The sequence below is a fragment of the Pan troglodytes genome, chromosome 1 (genome assembly GCF_028858775.2).
Source record: "Pan troglodytes isolate AG18354 chromosome 1, NHGRI_mPanTro3-v2.0_pri, whole genome shotgun sequence".
NCBI lineage: Eukaryota > Metazoa > Chordata > Mammalia > Primates > Hominidae > Pan > Pan troglodytes.
Window position 1 is genome coordinate 64,162,475 of NC_072398.2, and position 15,517 is coordinate 64,177,991.

The 15,517-nt window shown below is 39.8% G+C and overlaps 1 protein-coding gene across 2 annotated transcripts in view; it reads left to right on the forward strand.

The window, feature by feature from the left end:
• Positions 1-15,517, forward strand: part of NIBAN1 (niban apoptosis regulator 1) — a 177,428-nt gene that overhangs the window by 36,445 nt on the left and 125,466 nt on the right. The gene's annotated exons all lie outside the window — the stretch shown is intronic.

The following is a 15,517-nucleotide window of genomic DNA, read 5'->3' on the forward strand; positions in this document are numbered from 1 at the left end:
GAAAGGGAGACAAAAAAAGAAAGAAAAAGAAAAAAAGAGAAAGACTGATTATCTAGTTGTTTTGTGATTAGGTAGACATAACTCGAGAATCTTGGAGCCATCCTTATCTCTTCCCTCTCCATTACCTGCCACAAACAACCCCCCACTAAATAGTAAATTCTTACTCCAAAATGTCTTTGATATTCCTTCTTTCTTATTCATTTCCATGTCACTGCCTGACTTCAAGCTTTTATGAAGCTTGAAGTTATATATCAAATTGTAACTGATCTCCTAATTCTCATTTTGTGTGTGCGTTCCCCAAATCATTCTTGGCATATCTGTGCAAATCTCAGCATGTCACTTTCCCAGTAGTAGGTATCCATCAGCTCCCTGTTAATCTCCATGACCAGAGATTCTGTCCACCTCTCCAGCCTCATCTTGTGAGCTTCTTTCCAATCACCTCATCCTTTGCCTCCTTAGCTTTTGCCTCGGCTGGCCTGATAAACCTCTACCTGCCTGCCAAGTTTCAGTTCAAGCCTTAGCTCTCTGTCAAGCTCCCGCAGTCCCTCACCCAGACTCACATGCTCCTTGCACCTGCAGTGGGTCAGCTGCTTTACATATATTGTACTCTTTACTTCTCACGTAGCTGTTTAAGGTGGGTGGTCTTTGTCTCCACTTTGCAGGTGAGAAAAGTGAAGCTCAGAGAGCTTAAGTAATTTGCTGACAGTCACACAGTAAGAAAATCAGTGGCAAACTGAAATACAAAGAACCTGAGCTCACTCCTCAACGTGTTGCTCCTTGGCTTTAGCTTTGCCCACACCTGCTTTTATTTTGTTACGACGTTCGTCACATTTACTGTGTTTGCAATTCTCCATTTCTGCTACACTCGTTGAAAGCATCAGCCCCACCTTTCATCTTTATGTCTCCAAAGACCTGCACAGTGTCTGGCTCATGAGAGGTAGTTAAGAAATATTTATTAAGGTGATGAATGAACCAAGCAATACACAAACAATATACATATTCTTTTCTTTGTGGTGGTGTGGAGAAGAAAGGGAGAAGTAATAAGTTCCACTTTCTGGAGTGGAAGGGTTCTAGTGGGACAATAGAAGGTTGTATGACCTCCAGAACCATCTTAAGAGTGATTTTAGGATTAGCTACTAAGGGCCAGGCACAATGGGACACACCTGTAGTCCCAGCTAGTTAGAGGCTGAGGCAGGAGCATTGCTTGAGCCCAGAAGTTAAAGGTTGTAGTACACTGTGATTGCATCTATGAATAGCCACTGCACTCCAGCCTGGGCAACATAGCAAGAACCTGTCTCTCAAAAAAAAAAAAAGAATCCAGCTATTAACAGAAGTCAGCAATGAATACCAAGGTCCTCAGTATTACCTAATATTTATTGCTTCCTTGGATGAACTTATTAATTTCTTATAAAGAAATGTGCCGTATAAGGAAGAAAGGAGCATAGGAGGAAAGGGATAGGATGGAGAAGAGTCTTGTAGTGTGACTTCATATAAGTCCCTCAGTTTCTTTACTTGAAAACATCTTTATATTAATCATGGGGATGAATTTTATTAATGTGGGGTAGTGGGCTGAAGAATGCTCCCCAAAGATGTCAGGTCCTAATCCCTGGAACTTGTAAATGTTACCTTATTTGGAAAAAAGTGTCTTTGAGGATGTGATTAAGTTAAAGAACTTGAGATTAGGGGATTAAATGCAATCACATATATCTTTATAAGAGAAAAGCAGAGGGAGGTTACACACACACACACGCACACACGCAGTGTGAAGACTGAAGCAATATGGAGTGATGCAGCCACAAGCCCAGGAGTCCCAGTAGCTACCAAAGCTGGAATAGGCAAGGAGTGGAGCCTCTGAAGGGAATGGCCCTGCCAGAGGGCAGGTGGGCCCGCTAACTCCTTGATTTCATCCCAGTGATACTGACTTAGACTTCTAGCCTCCGGGACTGCAGAGGAAGTTTCTGTTCTTTTAAGCAATGAAGTTTATGGTAATTTCTTATAGCAGTGGCAGAAAACTCACCAGGAGGCAACAATACAGGAACATGAGAAATATGAGGCCTGACAGAGAGCTCCTTTGGATGGCTGTTCCTCCCCACTTCCCTTGGAAAGCTTGCTCTTTCACTCTCGAGGGGATCAAAACCAGGGAGACTGTCTGCTGCTAAAACTACACTCCCGGAATCTGTGAGTTCTCCTGTTGTTCTTTTTCCCTCAGGATCCTCCATTTCCAGCATCTATCATAGTCCAAGCAGAGCACATAAGCACTCTTTTCGAGTACATATGGCTTTTATGGTCTGGTGATGGAATCTGGGAACACAGTTATATTTGGATGAGGTCAGTTCTGAGTGGCAAGCTCATGTTACTTAATTAGTTTAGCATAAGTGTAAACCTTTCAATAGACGCTTAGTTTCCCCAGTTTTTTTTTTTTTTCATCTATCACAAGAATAGGTTGGGTTAGATATAGCTGTGGTTCCTGTCAGCTCTGAAATCCTGCAACTCTCTCACTAGTCTGCATTTGCCTTCACCTGTGAGCCTGTCTCCCATTTGTCCCAGGGAAACTCTTCTAACATGAAATCCAAGTTGAGCTCTCTCAGCTATGTAGGTTCCTGGAAAAGGATTGGTTTTCATTCTGGATTTTAGGTCAAAACTTAAAAAAAAAAAAAACCCTAACTCTTGACTTAGTTGGTGTCCCTAGATTCAGACCTTGAAATTTACCCAACTAGGCTTTCTTTTTCCCAGGTACCTATGTTGTACTCAGAACTGTGAACAAAGCTTGATCAAGCCAGTCTGAATTTTTGCAAATTTTCATCCCCCTTTTATTTTCACATTTAAAAATATATATATATTTCTATGTATTAAATGTTGCTTGCTTTAGACCTTCCAAGCTCAATCAGATCAACATTAGATTATTGCCCTTTTCTTTTATTTGCTGGATCTTATTATTTTTAAGACAGGGTCTCACTCTATCACCCTGGCTGGAGGGCGGTGGCACAATCATGGCCCACTGCAGCCTCAACCTCCTGGGCTCAAGTGATCTTCGCACCTTGGCCTTCTGAGTAGCTGGGACTACAGGTGCATGTCACTGTGCCCAGCTTTTTTATTTTTATTTTTTGTATAGACAGGGTCTCACTGCATTGCCCAGGCTGGTCTCGAACTGCTGGGACTCAAGTGATTCTCCCACCTCAGCCTCCCAAAGTGCTGGGTGAACCACGATTTCCAGCCTCGGATCTTATTTTTTATTTCCCTCTGAAAATCTCTACCTCAAAGACAGAAGCTTTGATTGTATGACAGCTGTAGTATATGACATTTGCTAAAACTTAAAAAAAAAATTTCTGCTATTAAATGATGGTCTAAAAATAAATTTCAACTTCATTTTCCTTTTTTTGAGACAGATTCTTGCTCTGTTACCCAAGCCGGAGTGCAGTGGTGTGACCACGGCTCATTGCAGCCTTGAGCTCCCCGGCTTAAGCGATCCTCCTGTCTCAGCCTCCTGGGTAGCTGGCACTGCAGGTGCATGCCACCATGCCTGGCTAATTTGTATTTATTTATTTATTAATTTTTTGAGATGGAGTCTCTCTGTCTCCCATGTTGGAGTGCAGTGGCATGATCTTGGCTCACTGCAACCCCTGCCTCCCAGATTCAAGCGATTCTCCTGCCTCAGCCTCCTGCGTAGCTGGGACTACAGTCATGCGCCACCATGCCCGGCTAACTTGTGTATTTTTAGTAGAGACAGGGTTTTACCATATTGGCCAGGCTGGTCTCAAACTCCTGACCTCGTGATCCACCCGCCTCAGCCTCCCAAAGTGCTGGGATTACAGGCGTGAGCCACTGCTAGTGACCATTTATTTATTTTTGGAGAGATGGAGTCTTACTGTGTTGTCCAGGCTGGTCTTGAACTCCTGGCCTCAAGTGATCCTCCTACCTTGGCCTCCCAAAGTGCTGGGATTACAGGTGTGAGCCCCTGAGCCAGGTCAATTTCAACTCTTATTTTGGATTCAAGGGGTAGATGTGCAGGTTTGTTACATGGTATATTGCATAATACTGAGATTTGGGGTACAATTGATCCCATCACCCAGAGAGTAAACATAGTATCCAATAGTTTTTTAACACTTGCCCTCCTCCCTTCCTTCTCCCTCTAGTAGTTTCCAATGTCTATTGTTGCCATCTTTATGTCCATGAGTACTCAATGTTTACTTCCCACTTATAAGTAAGAATATGTGGTATTTGGTTTTCTGTTCCTGCATTAATTCGCTTAGGATAATGGCTTCTAGCTGCAACTATGTTGCTGCAAAGGACATAATTTTGTTACTTTTTATGGCTGCATAGTATTCCATAGTGTATATGTACCACATTTTATCCAATCCACTGTTGATGGGCACCTAGGTTGATTCCATTCTTTTATTGCCTCTTTCTTGAACCCATGATTTCCCATATGCATTCTGAGATCCCTCACAGCTCTCATCTTCCTCTTCCAACTTCCAGTAAAGGTTCGGTATGTTCCTGCTTCACACAATGTCAGGGAGGTCAGTTGGTTCTCAGACCCCCATCATTGTGAACCAGCATTGGCATTCACCAGAATACTTGGAACACAACTTTCTTATGAAACATTCTTTGAGTAGCTGCTATAAACCAGGCATTTCTATAGCAAGTGTTGAAACTTATGTTAGACTGTATAAGATTCAATTCTTGTTTTAAAATGTCATTGCAATAGAGAAAGTAAGATAACCACAAAAATAATAATAAGATGAAGTGGGTGCTGCTGTAATATTGATGGAAATAGCCACAGATACAAAAGTTGATAAAACTACATTTCATTTCCTAACAAGGCATTTGCCATGGATGTGAACTTATGAACATCAGTTTTCTTACATGCCCAGGGGTCTATGGAGGCCTTATTTGTGTATGAAGATGTGGTGTGGAGTAAATGATATAAATGCGTGTGAAAGTGCCCAGCATTATCCCTGATTCATAGTAGGGGATTGGTCAGAGATTCTTAAATACCAGAGAAGGGGTTTAAAAGGAAGAAGAGATCACAGGTGGTTTGGCAGATCCAAAAGGGCTTTGTGGAAAATGTAGCAATTAAGATAGGTCAGACTGGTGGCTCCTCAGGGCAGGGACCTTCTGAATTACTTTTCCTGTCCTTAGTATTTTATAAATAGACTGTAGTGGATATATGTTGAGTGAATGGACCTTAAAGGATGGACAGGATTCTGAAAGGTTGAACTGGACTTTGAGAAAGGGCACTGCAGCAGGGGCATAGCAGGGATGGGAAGGTGTAGGTCATGCTGTCAGAATGGCAGTCTAGTTTGGTGGGAGTGTAGGGAAGTAGTAGAAGTAAGAGTGAAATGTAAGTTGGGAATATTCTGTGAGTATTGAAAGTGCTTTCATTGTTAGACTGAGAGCTTGCACTTTATCTAATTACTCTTTAATTTTTGTGTCTCTAGTCAAATTTAGGGGGAGGAGATTTTTGTTATGCTTTCTGCATTATTGAGAGTTTACCATTATAATTGCCATCTGTCGTGTTTCTCTTTTTTGTTGGAAGGGTTGTAGGCAATCTTTGGCTGGGATAAACAGATAGTTTTTCTACTCACTAAAGAAAATAGATACAGAGAGACTGGCACTAACAAGAAATAGAGAAGGAGATAGTTTTTTCTTTGCTTATGCCTAAATCTTGTCTTTGTTAAATATTATGTTATACATTATTCATAACTTTTAAACTTTTAAAAAATCAAAATTTAAGTCAAATAAGTCAAATATAAAAAAGAACAGGATATGTGAGCCTATGACTTTCCATGTGTTCTAGACCAGGAGTTCCCAACCGCCAGGCCATGGACCAGTACCGTCTGTGGCCAGTTAGGAACCAGGCCTCATAGCAGGAGGTGAGCAGCAGATGAGCAAGCGAAGCTTCATCTGTATTTACAGCCGCTCCCCATCACTTGCATTACCACCTGAGCTCCACCTCCTGTCAGGTCAGCAGCAGCATTAGATTCTTATAGGAGCACGAACTCTACTGTGAACTGTGCATGCAGGGGATCTAAGTTCATGATCCTTATGAGAATCTAACTAATGTCTGACAATCTATCACTGTCTCCCATTACCCCCAGATGGGACCGTCTAGTTGCAGGAAAACAAGCTCAGGGCTTCCACTAATTGTACATTATGATGAGTTGCAAAATTACTTCATTATATATTACAATGTAATAATAATAGAAATAAAGTACACAATAAGTGTAATACACTTGAATCATCCCAAAACCATCTGCCACCCCAACCCTGGTCCATGGAAAAATTGTCTTCCATGAAACCTGTTCCTGGTGCCAAGAGGTTGGGGACCACTATTCTAGATCATCTAAAGGAACATTTTTACAGCTTGAACCAGCCTTGTACATAACTCGTTTTATAATTAGATGCTATGTTTCAAATATTAGTAGCCCTGGGAGGGGTAACACTAATATGCAGAAATAGCCGGGCAGTATATGAGATATCTGGAGGAAGGGAGAACCATGGAGAAGGTGCTAAAGACAAACTTGACTATAGTATTTGATGTGAACATGACCTCAGTTGAAAGTACACCACTATTTTATGTACCTTTAAGAAAAAAGTGCTGTCAATGATGTTTAATGATTGTGCTGCGCTACACATGAGTTGGTCATACTGGCTTCTTATTGCTTTGACATTTCCTGCATTTCTTCTGGGATATTTGGCACTTTTGCCTGCCTTCTTGTATGGCTTGGCATAAGATAGACAATTCTTTGCACATGTCTGTGTAGCAAAATGCAACTCAACTTCATTTACCTTTTGTTATAGATCCTGTAAGACAACTGATTGCTGTTTGCAATAAAATACAGAATTGTGGTCATTCTTCCAAAGAAAAATATGTATTCCACTAATATCAAATTTATCCTCCAACTTCATTTCTATGCTTTTCTACTTATACAATAACTTTTTGTTTCAATGTTGAGTTACATGTAAAGACATATAAAATGGAAATTAAATTTAACACTATAAGTAAATCTTAGCTAAAGCGACAATAATATTAATGTGTATGACCAAGATTGTACATGTGCAACTACATCATGATAGCAACTAGTGGAAGCCAGTTATAAGACTGCATTGATTAAAGACATGGTCACAATATAGAGAGGTTAAAATGAGGGCTGGGTGCGGTGGCTCACGCCTGTAATCCCAGCACTTTGGGAGGCCGAGGTGGGTGGATCACCTGAGGTCGGGAGTTCGAGACCAGCCTGGCCGACATGGTGAAACCCCGTCTCTACTAAAAATATAAAAACTAGCCGGGTAGGGTAGTGGGTGCCAGTAATCCCAGCTACTTGAGAGGCTGAGGCAGGAGAATTGCTTGAACCCAGAAGACGGAGGTTGCAGTGAGCCGACACAGTGCCACTGAACTCCAGCCTGGGTGACAGAGTGAGACTCAGTCTCAAAAAAAAAAAAAAAAAGAAAAAAAGAAGAAGAAAAAGTGCACTTAGAAACAATGAAACACGCTGTTTTTAAAATGTGCCTGCAGACTCATCTACCTCATGCTGAAGTATTTTATCTAGCACTTAAGACTAATTGGTTGAACCACATCCCTTTATGGCTCTGGTTTTATGATGTACACTAATGTGTCATAAAACCATAATGTACATTTGGTGACCACAATCATCTTATCAAAGGGCTCTGCTGGAAGTGAGGCTGATGCATGAGTATCCATACCTTAAGCTCTGTTTTCCAAGTTGGTGGTTGTATGATTATATATAGAAGCGTCATGGTCATATTTGCCCTTGCTCCCTTCTACCCACTACATGTACCAGTTAGGAGTTTATTTAATGGGTGTCTTATGATTTTCTTGTCTGGTTTACCTCTTGATGGTCCACATTTCATAAATCATATCTCCTCATATATACAGGAAAGCATATGTTGAAATCACTGAAATTACATAACTTGCCCCCCTTTGAATCAGTTTCCTTCTTATCACTTTGAACATGCTCATTTCAGGCATCTCTACGCTACGGAGTGTGCCCTACAAATAGAGATGTGGGAAACCTGCCAGGAGAAATTAAACTGTCAGTCTCCTCATCTTCCAGATGAGGGTTGATAGATACATCTCTCTATGTTGTGGCAGCCTTCAATCTGAATTGAGCAGATTTCAAACATTTCTCTCAGCTGTGTACCTAGAGTTTAATCTCTGAAGACTTATTTCATTGCCGATCATTTGCAAAATGGATAGATTTGAGTCGTACCCTATCCATTTTTCTCCTGTCACTTACTGGTAAAATAAACACGGAGTAGGAAGTTGTGAAAGAGGATAAAGGAAAGCTCGGCAAACTGGATGGTCCTGAAAAGTCTGTAAGAGACACATGGGAGGTAAACATGCTGGTTGCTTTTGTTCTGCCAGCTGAGGTCATTGGAGCATGAACAGGGAAACTTCAACTTGGAGCTGATGTTCTGATCCTTTGGAAGCTCTTTTGGGATGGAAGGGTTCTCGATTCCTGTTTTTGGTCTTACTCTTGTTACTATCTAAGAGGGCTGTCTCTGTTCTAATCTGCTAGTTGCAGGCTTACAGTTGGTTAGATGATGAAATGTGATGTTTACAGCATCAAGCACAATGTTCAGTAGAAGTTTTGACAAATCCTCCTGCTAGAACTTCATGATAATTTGATCTATCAGATACATTTTAACAACCCTTTTGACCACACATTAGTGGAGCTGATGCAATTAGCTAGTTCTTGTTTTATTGTTACATTAAGAAAAAAACCGAAATTTAAATTTAAATATACAACTCATGTGGTGGAGAAAAAAAGACATACTTTCAGAGGGAAAATCTTACAAGTGAGTTTTATGCTTAAAAACTGAATGCCTTAATATTTATATATCTTCTTTTTTGGAGGTGAAAAAAATCTTCTAGGAAGTTGCTATTTATAAAAAAAAAGTGGCATAGACCTTCCTTTCAAACTTTAGAAAAAACTAGACTTATTAAATCTCACATAGTCAAAGGACAACACCATTTAGAAGCATTTAAAACATTATGATTTTGGGGTACTTGAACATTTGAATAGGAATAAAAGCAATTTTTTTGGATGGCCTGAATTGTTTTTTAAGATTGGGTTTTTGGTGTGATAAAAATATTTTATTTCATGATTATGTGGTAGTTGTACAATTATAAATACGTGTCAAACTCATTGAATTTTACTCTTAAACTTGGTGAAATTTTTGTCTGTAAATTATACTTTAATAACACTGACAAGAAAAATAAAGTATTTTGGGATTTAGAAAAGGACTGGCTGGGATTTCAAGGAAGGGAGTTTCTGTGGACACGCAATATGACACCAAAATCATGGATAGGAACAGAAATTATTTTAATCAAAAGCCAAATGTAATGAAACTATTAAGAAAAATGATTTAGTGACTGTATTTTACATGTTTATTATACTTCTCATTACATTGGGGTTATTTCCCCACTTACATTCATTTGTATGTGTGCAGGTAGAGTAGGGTGGGGACAAGAGGATGGGAGGGTGGGTGTGCATCACGTGAAAATGAAGAGGACTTGGGGCGGAGCAAGATGGCCTAATAGAAGCCTCCAGCGATTTTCCTCCCTGCAGGAACACCAAATTGTACAACTATTCACACAGAAAATCACCTTTATAAGAACCAAAAATCAGGTGATCACAGTACCTAGTTTTAACTTCCTATCACTGAAAGAGGCACCAAAGAGGGTGGGAGAGGCAGTCTTGAATTGCCTATACCACCCGGTCTTCCATTCCCTGGCAGTGGTCGCATGGCACAGAGACAGAATCTGTATGCTTGGGGGAGGGAGAGCACAGGAACTTTGCACTGGAACTCAGTGCTGCCCTGTCACAGTGGAAAGCAATGCCAGGAAGAACTCAGCTGGCACCCATGGAGGGAGTATTTAAACAAGCCCTAGCCAGAGGGGAATCACGCATCCCAGTAGTCAGAACCTGAGTGCTGGCAAGCTAAAGTACTTTGGGGTCCTAAATACACTTGAAAGGCAGTCTAGACCACAAAGACTGTAATTCCTAGGCAAGTCCTGGTGCTGTGCTGGCCTTGGAGCCAGTGGAGTTGGGGGACATGTGACCCAGTAACACACCAGTTGGGGTGGCCAAGGGAGTGCTTGCATCACCATTCCCCTAACCCCAGGCTGCACAGCTTGCATCTCCTGGAAAGACTCCTTCCTTCTGCTTCAGGAGAGGGAAGAGTAAAGAGGACTTTGTCTCGCACCTTGGATACCAGCTCAGCCACAGTAGAATAGGGAACCAGGCAAAGTCCTGAGGCCCCCATTCCAGCCCCTAGTTCCCAAAGGACATTTCTAAACACACCCTGTGCCAGAAGGGAACTTGCTACCTTGAAGGGAAGGCCCCAGTTCTGGCAGGATTCATCACCTGCTGGCTAAAGAGCCCTTGGGTCTCGAATAAACATCAGCAGTACCCAGGCAGTACTTGCCATGGGCATTGAGTGAGACTCAGAGCTGTGCTGGATTCAGGTGAGACCCAGCACATTCCCAGCTGTGGGGGCCACAGAGAGAGACTCTTCTGCTTGTGGAAAGGAGAGGGAAGAGTGTAAAAGATTTTGTCTTGTGGCTTGGGTGCCAGCTCAGCTGCAGTAGAATAGAGCACCAGGTAGATTCCTAAGGTTTCTGACTCTAGGTCCTGGCTCCAGGATGGCATCTCTAGACCTGCTCAGGGCCTGGGGGGAACTCACCATTCTGAAAATAAGGACACAAGCCAAGCTCATCTTGCTATCTGCTAATTGTAGGGCCCTAAGGCCTTGAGCAAACATAGGTCGTAGGCAGGCAGTGGTTATCACAGGCCTTGGGTGAGTCCTAGTGCTGTGCCTGGCTTCAGGTCTGACCAAGTATAGTCCCAGTGGTGATGGTCACTGGGTGCTTGTGTCACCCCTTCCCCAGCTCCAGGCAGCTCAACACAGAGAAAGAGACTCCATTTGTTTTGGAGAAAGCAAGGGACGAGAACAAGACTCTGCCCGGTAATCCAGGAAATTTTTCTGGATCTTATCCAAGACCACCAAGGTGGTATCTCTATGAATCTACAAGAGCCACAGCATTACCTAATGCAGATATGGCAGAAGTGACCAAAAACTTAGACTACAACACCTAAGTCCCTTTGAATACCTGGAAAGCCTTCCTAAGAAAGAAGGGTACAAACAAGCCCAGACTGAGAACATGACAATAAATACCTAACTCTTCAATGCCCAGACACTGATGAACATCCACAAGCATCAAGACCATCCAGGAAAACTTGACCTCACCAAAGCTAAGTAAGACACCAGGGACCAATCTTGGAGAGACAGAGATATTTGACCTTTCAGACAGAGAATTCAAAATAGCTGTTTTGAGGAAATTCAACAAAATTCAAGATAACACAGAGGAGGAATTCAGAATCCTATCAGATAAATTTAACAAAGATATTTAAATAAGTAAAAAGAATTAAGCAGAAATTCTGGAGTTGAAAAATGTAATCGACATACTGAAGAATGCATCAAAGTCCCTTAATAACAGAATTGATCAAGCAGGAGAAAGAATTAGCGAACTTGAAGACAGGCTGTTTGAAAATACACAATCAGAGGAGATCAAAGAAAAAAGAATGAAGCATGCCTAGAAGATCTAGAAAATAGCCTCAAAAGGGCAAGTCTGAGTTATTGGCCTTAAAGAGGAGGTAGACAAACAGATAGGGGTAGAAAGTTTATTCAAAGGAATAATAAGGCTTTCCAAACCTCAAGAAATATATAAATATTCAAGTACAAGAAGGTTATAGAACACCTAACTTGGGTTATAGGTTTAACCCAAATAATACTATCTCAAGACATCCAATAATTAAACTCTGATCGTCAAGGATAAAGAAAGGATCCTAAAAGAAGCAAGAGAAAAGAAACAAATAACATACAACAGAGGCTGGGTGTGGTGGCTCATGTCTGTAATCCCAGCACTCTGGGAGGCCAAGGTGGACAGATCACTTGAGGTCAGGAGTTCAAGACCAGCCTGGCCAACATGGTGAAGCCCCATCTCTACGAAACACACAAAAATTAGCTGGGCTTGGTAGTGCATGCCTGTAACCCCAACTACTCTGGAGTCTGAGACAGGAGAATCACTTGAACCCGGGAGGTGGAGGTTGCAGTGAGCAGAGATTGCACCACTGCACTCCAGCCTGGGCGATAGAGTGAGTCTCGTCTTAAAAACAAAAACAGACAAATAAAAAACATACAATGGAGCTCCAATATGTCTGGCAGCAGACTTCTTAGTGGAAACCTTGTAGGCCAGAAGAAAGTAGCATGACATATTTCAAGTACCGAAGGAAAAAAAAAATACCTTGTATCCTAGAATAGTATATCCAGCAAAAATACCCTTCAAACATGAAAGATAAATAAGAACTTTCTTAGACAAGCTAAAGGATTACATCAATGCCAAACCTGTCCTACAAGAAATGCTAAAGGGAGTCCTTCAATCTGAAAGTAAAGGGTGTTAATGAGCAAGAATAAAGCATTGGGAGGTTCAAAACTCACTAGTTACAGTAAGTACACAGAAAAAGCCAGAGTATTATAACACTGTAATTGTGGTGTGTAAACTACTCAGGTCTTGAGTAGAAAGACTAAAAGATGGACTGATCAAAAATAATAACTATAAGTTTTCAACACATAGACAATACCATAAGCTATAAATATAACAACAGAAAGTTAAAAAGTGGATTAACAGAAAGTTAAAAAAAGAAGTTAATGTATAGAGTTTTTTTTTGTTTTCTCTTTGCTTATTTGTTTATGCAATCAGTGTTAAGTTGTCATCAGTTTAAAATAATGGGTTATAAGATATTATTTGCAAGCCTCATGGTAGCCTCAAATAAAAAATCATATAACAAACAAAAAAATAAAAATAAAGAAATTAAAAACACCACTGGAGAAAAATCATCTTCACTAATAAAATGACAGGAAGGCAGAAAAGAAGGAAGAGAAGACCAAAAAGCAATCAGAAAACTAATAACAAAATAGCAGGAGTAAGCCCTTACTTATCAATAATAACATTGAATGTAAGTGAACTAAACTCTCCAATCAAAAGACATAGAATGGCTGAATGGATAAAACACAAGACCCAATGATTGGTTGCCTATAGGAAATACACTTCACCTATAATGACACACATAGGCTGAAAATAAAGGGATGGAAAAAGATGTTCCATACAAATGAAAACCAAAAAAGAGCAGGAGTAAACTATACCTATATCAGATAAAATAGATTTCAAAATAAAAACTATAAAAAGAGACAAAGGGGGTCATTTTAGAATGATAAAGGGGTCAATTCAGCAAGAGGTTATAACAATTGTAAATATATATGCACCCAACACTAGAGCACCCAGATATTATAATAAGCAGCTAATAACAAGCAAATTAATAATAAAGATTGGAGCAGAAATAAATGAAATGGAAATGAAAAAACAATACAAAAGATCAATGAAACAAAAAGTGGGGTTTTTGAAAAGATAAGTAAAATTGACAAACTTTAGTCAGACTAAGAAAAAAAGAGAAGACCCAAATAAAATTAGACCTGAAAATGGAAACATTACAACCAATGCTGCAGAAATTCAGAGGATTATTAGTGGCTACTATGGCTAACTATATGTCAATAAGTTGGAAAACCTAAGAGAAATGGATAATTCCTGGATACCTACAACCTACCAATATTGAATCATGAAGAAATTCAAAACTTGAACAGACCAATAACAAGTAATGAGATCAAAGCTGTAATAAATATATAGCAAAGAAAAGCCCAGGGCCTGATAGCTTCACTGCTGTATTTTACCAAACATTTAAAGAACTAATACCAATCCTGCCCAAACTATTCTGAAAAACAAAGGAGAAGCAAATAGTTCCAAATCATTCAATGAGGCCAGTATTACCTGACACCAAAAACAGACAAAGACACATCAAAAAAAGAAAACTACAGGCCAATATTGTTGATGGATGTTGATGCAAAAATCCTCAACAAAATACTAGTAAATTGAATTCAACAAAACATTAAAAAGATCATTTATCGTGATGAAGTGGGATTTATCCCAGGGATGCAAGGATGATTCCATATATGTAAATCAATCAATCTGATACATCATATCAACAGAATTAAGGACAAAAACCATATGATCATTTCAATTGATGCTGAAAAGCATTTGATAAAATTCGACATCCCTTTGTGATAAAAGCCCTCAAAAACTGGGTCTAAAAGAGACATACCTCAACACCATAAAAGCCATATATGACAGGTCCACACGAAATCCTTTCCTCTAAGATCTGAAACACAACAAGGACACCCACTTCATCACTGTTACTCAACATAGTACTGGACATCCCAGCTAGAGCAGTCAGACAAGAGAAAGAAATAAAAGGCACATAAACTGGAAAGGAAGACATCAAATTATTCTTGTTTGTAGATGACATGATCTTATCTTTAGAAAAATACGAAGACTCTACCAAAAAAAAAAAAAAAAAACTATTAGAACTGATAAACAAATTCAGTAAAGTTGCAGGATACAAAATCAATATACAAAAATCAGTAGCATTTCTATATGCCAGCAGTGAACAATCTGAAAATGAAATCAAGAAAGTAATCCCACTTATAATAGATGCTAATAAAATTAAATACCTAGAAATTAACCAAAGAAGTGAAAGATCTCTACAATGATAACTATAAAACACTGATGAAAGAAATTGCAGATGGCACACACAAAAAGGAAAGATATTCCATGTTCATGGGTTGGAATTATTAATATTGTTAAAATGTCCATACCATCCAACCCAAAGCAATCTACAGATTCAATGCAATCCTTATCAAAATACCAATGGCATTCTTCACAGAAATAGAAAAGACAATCCTAAAATTTATATGGAACCACAAAAGACCCAGGATAGCCAAAGCTATCATGAACAAAAAGAACAAAACTGGAGGAATCACATTACCTGACTTCAAATTGTAGTACAGAGCTATAGTAACCAAAACAGCATGGTGTTGGCATAAAACCAAACACATACACCAATGGAACAGAATAGAGAACCCAGAATAAATCTATATATCTACAGTGAACTTATATCCCACAAAGGTAACAAGAGCATACTTTGGAGAAGGGACAGTCTCTTCAGTAAATGGTGCTAGGAAAACTGGAGGTCCATACGCAGAAGAATGAAACTAGACCCCTACGTCTTGCCATATACAAAAACCAAATCAAAATAGATTAAAGACTTAAATCTAAGATGTCAAAGTATGAAACTACTAAAATAAAACATTAGGGAAACTCTCTAGGACATTGGACAGAGCAAAGGTTTCTTGAGTAATGTCCCATAAGCATGGGCAACCAAAGCAAAAATGGACAAATGGGATCCCATCAAGTTAGAAGGCTTCTGCACAGCAAATGAAATAATCAACAAAGTGAAGAGACAACTGACAGAATGGGAGAAAATATTTGCAAACTATCCATCTGACAGGGGCTGATAACCAGAATGTATAAGAAGCTTAA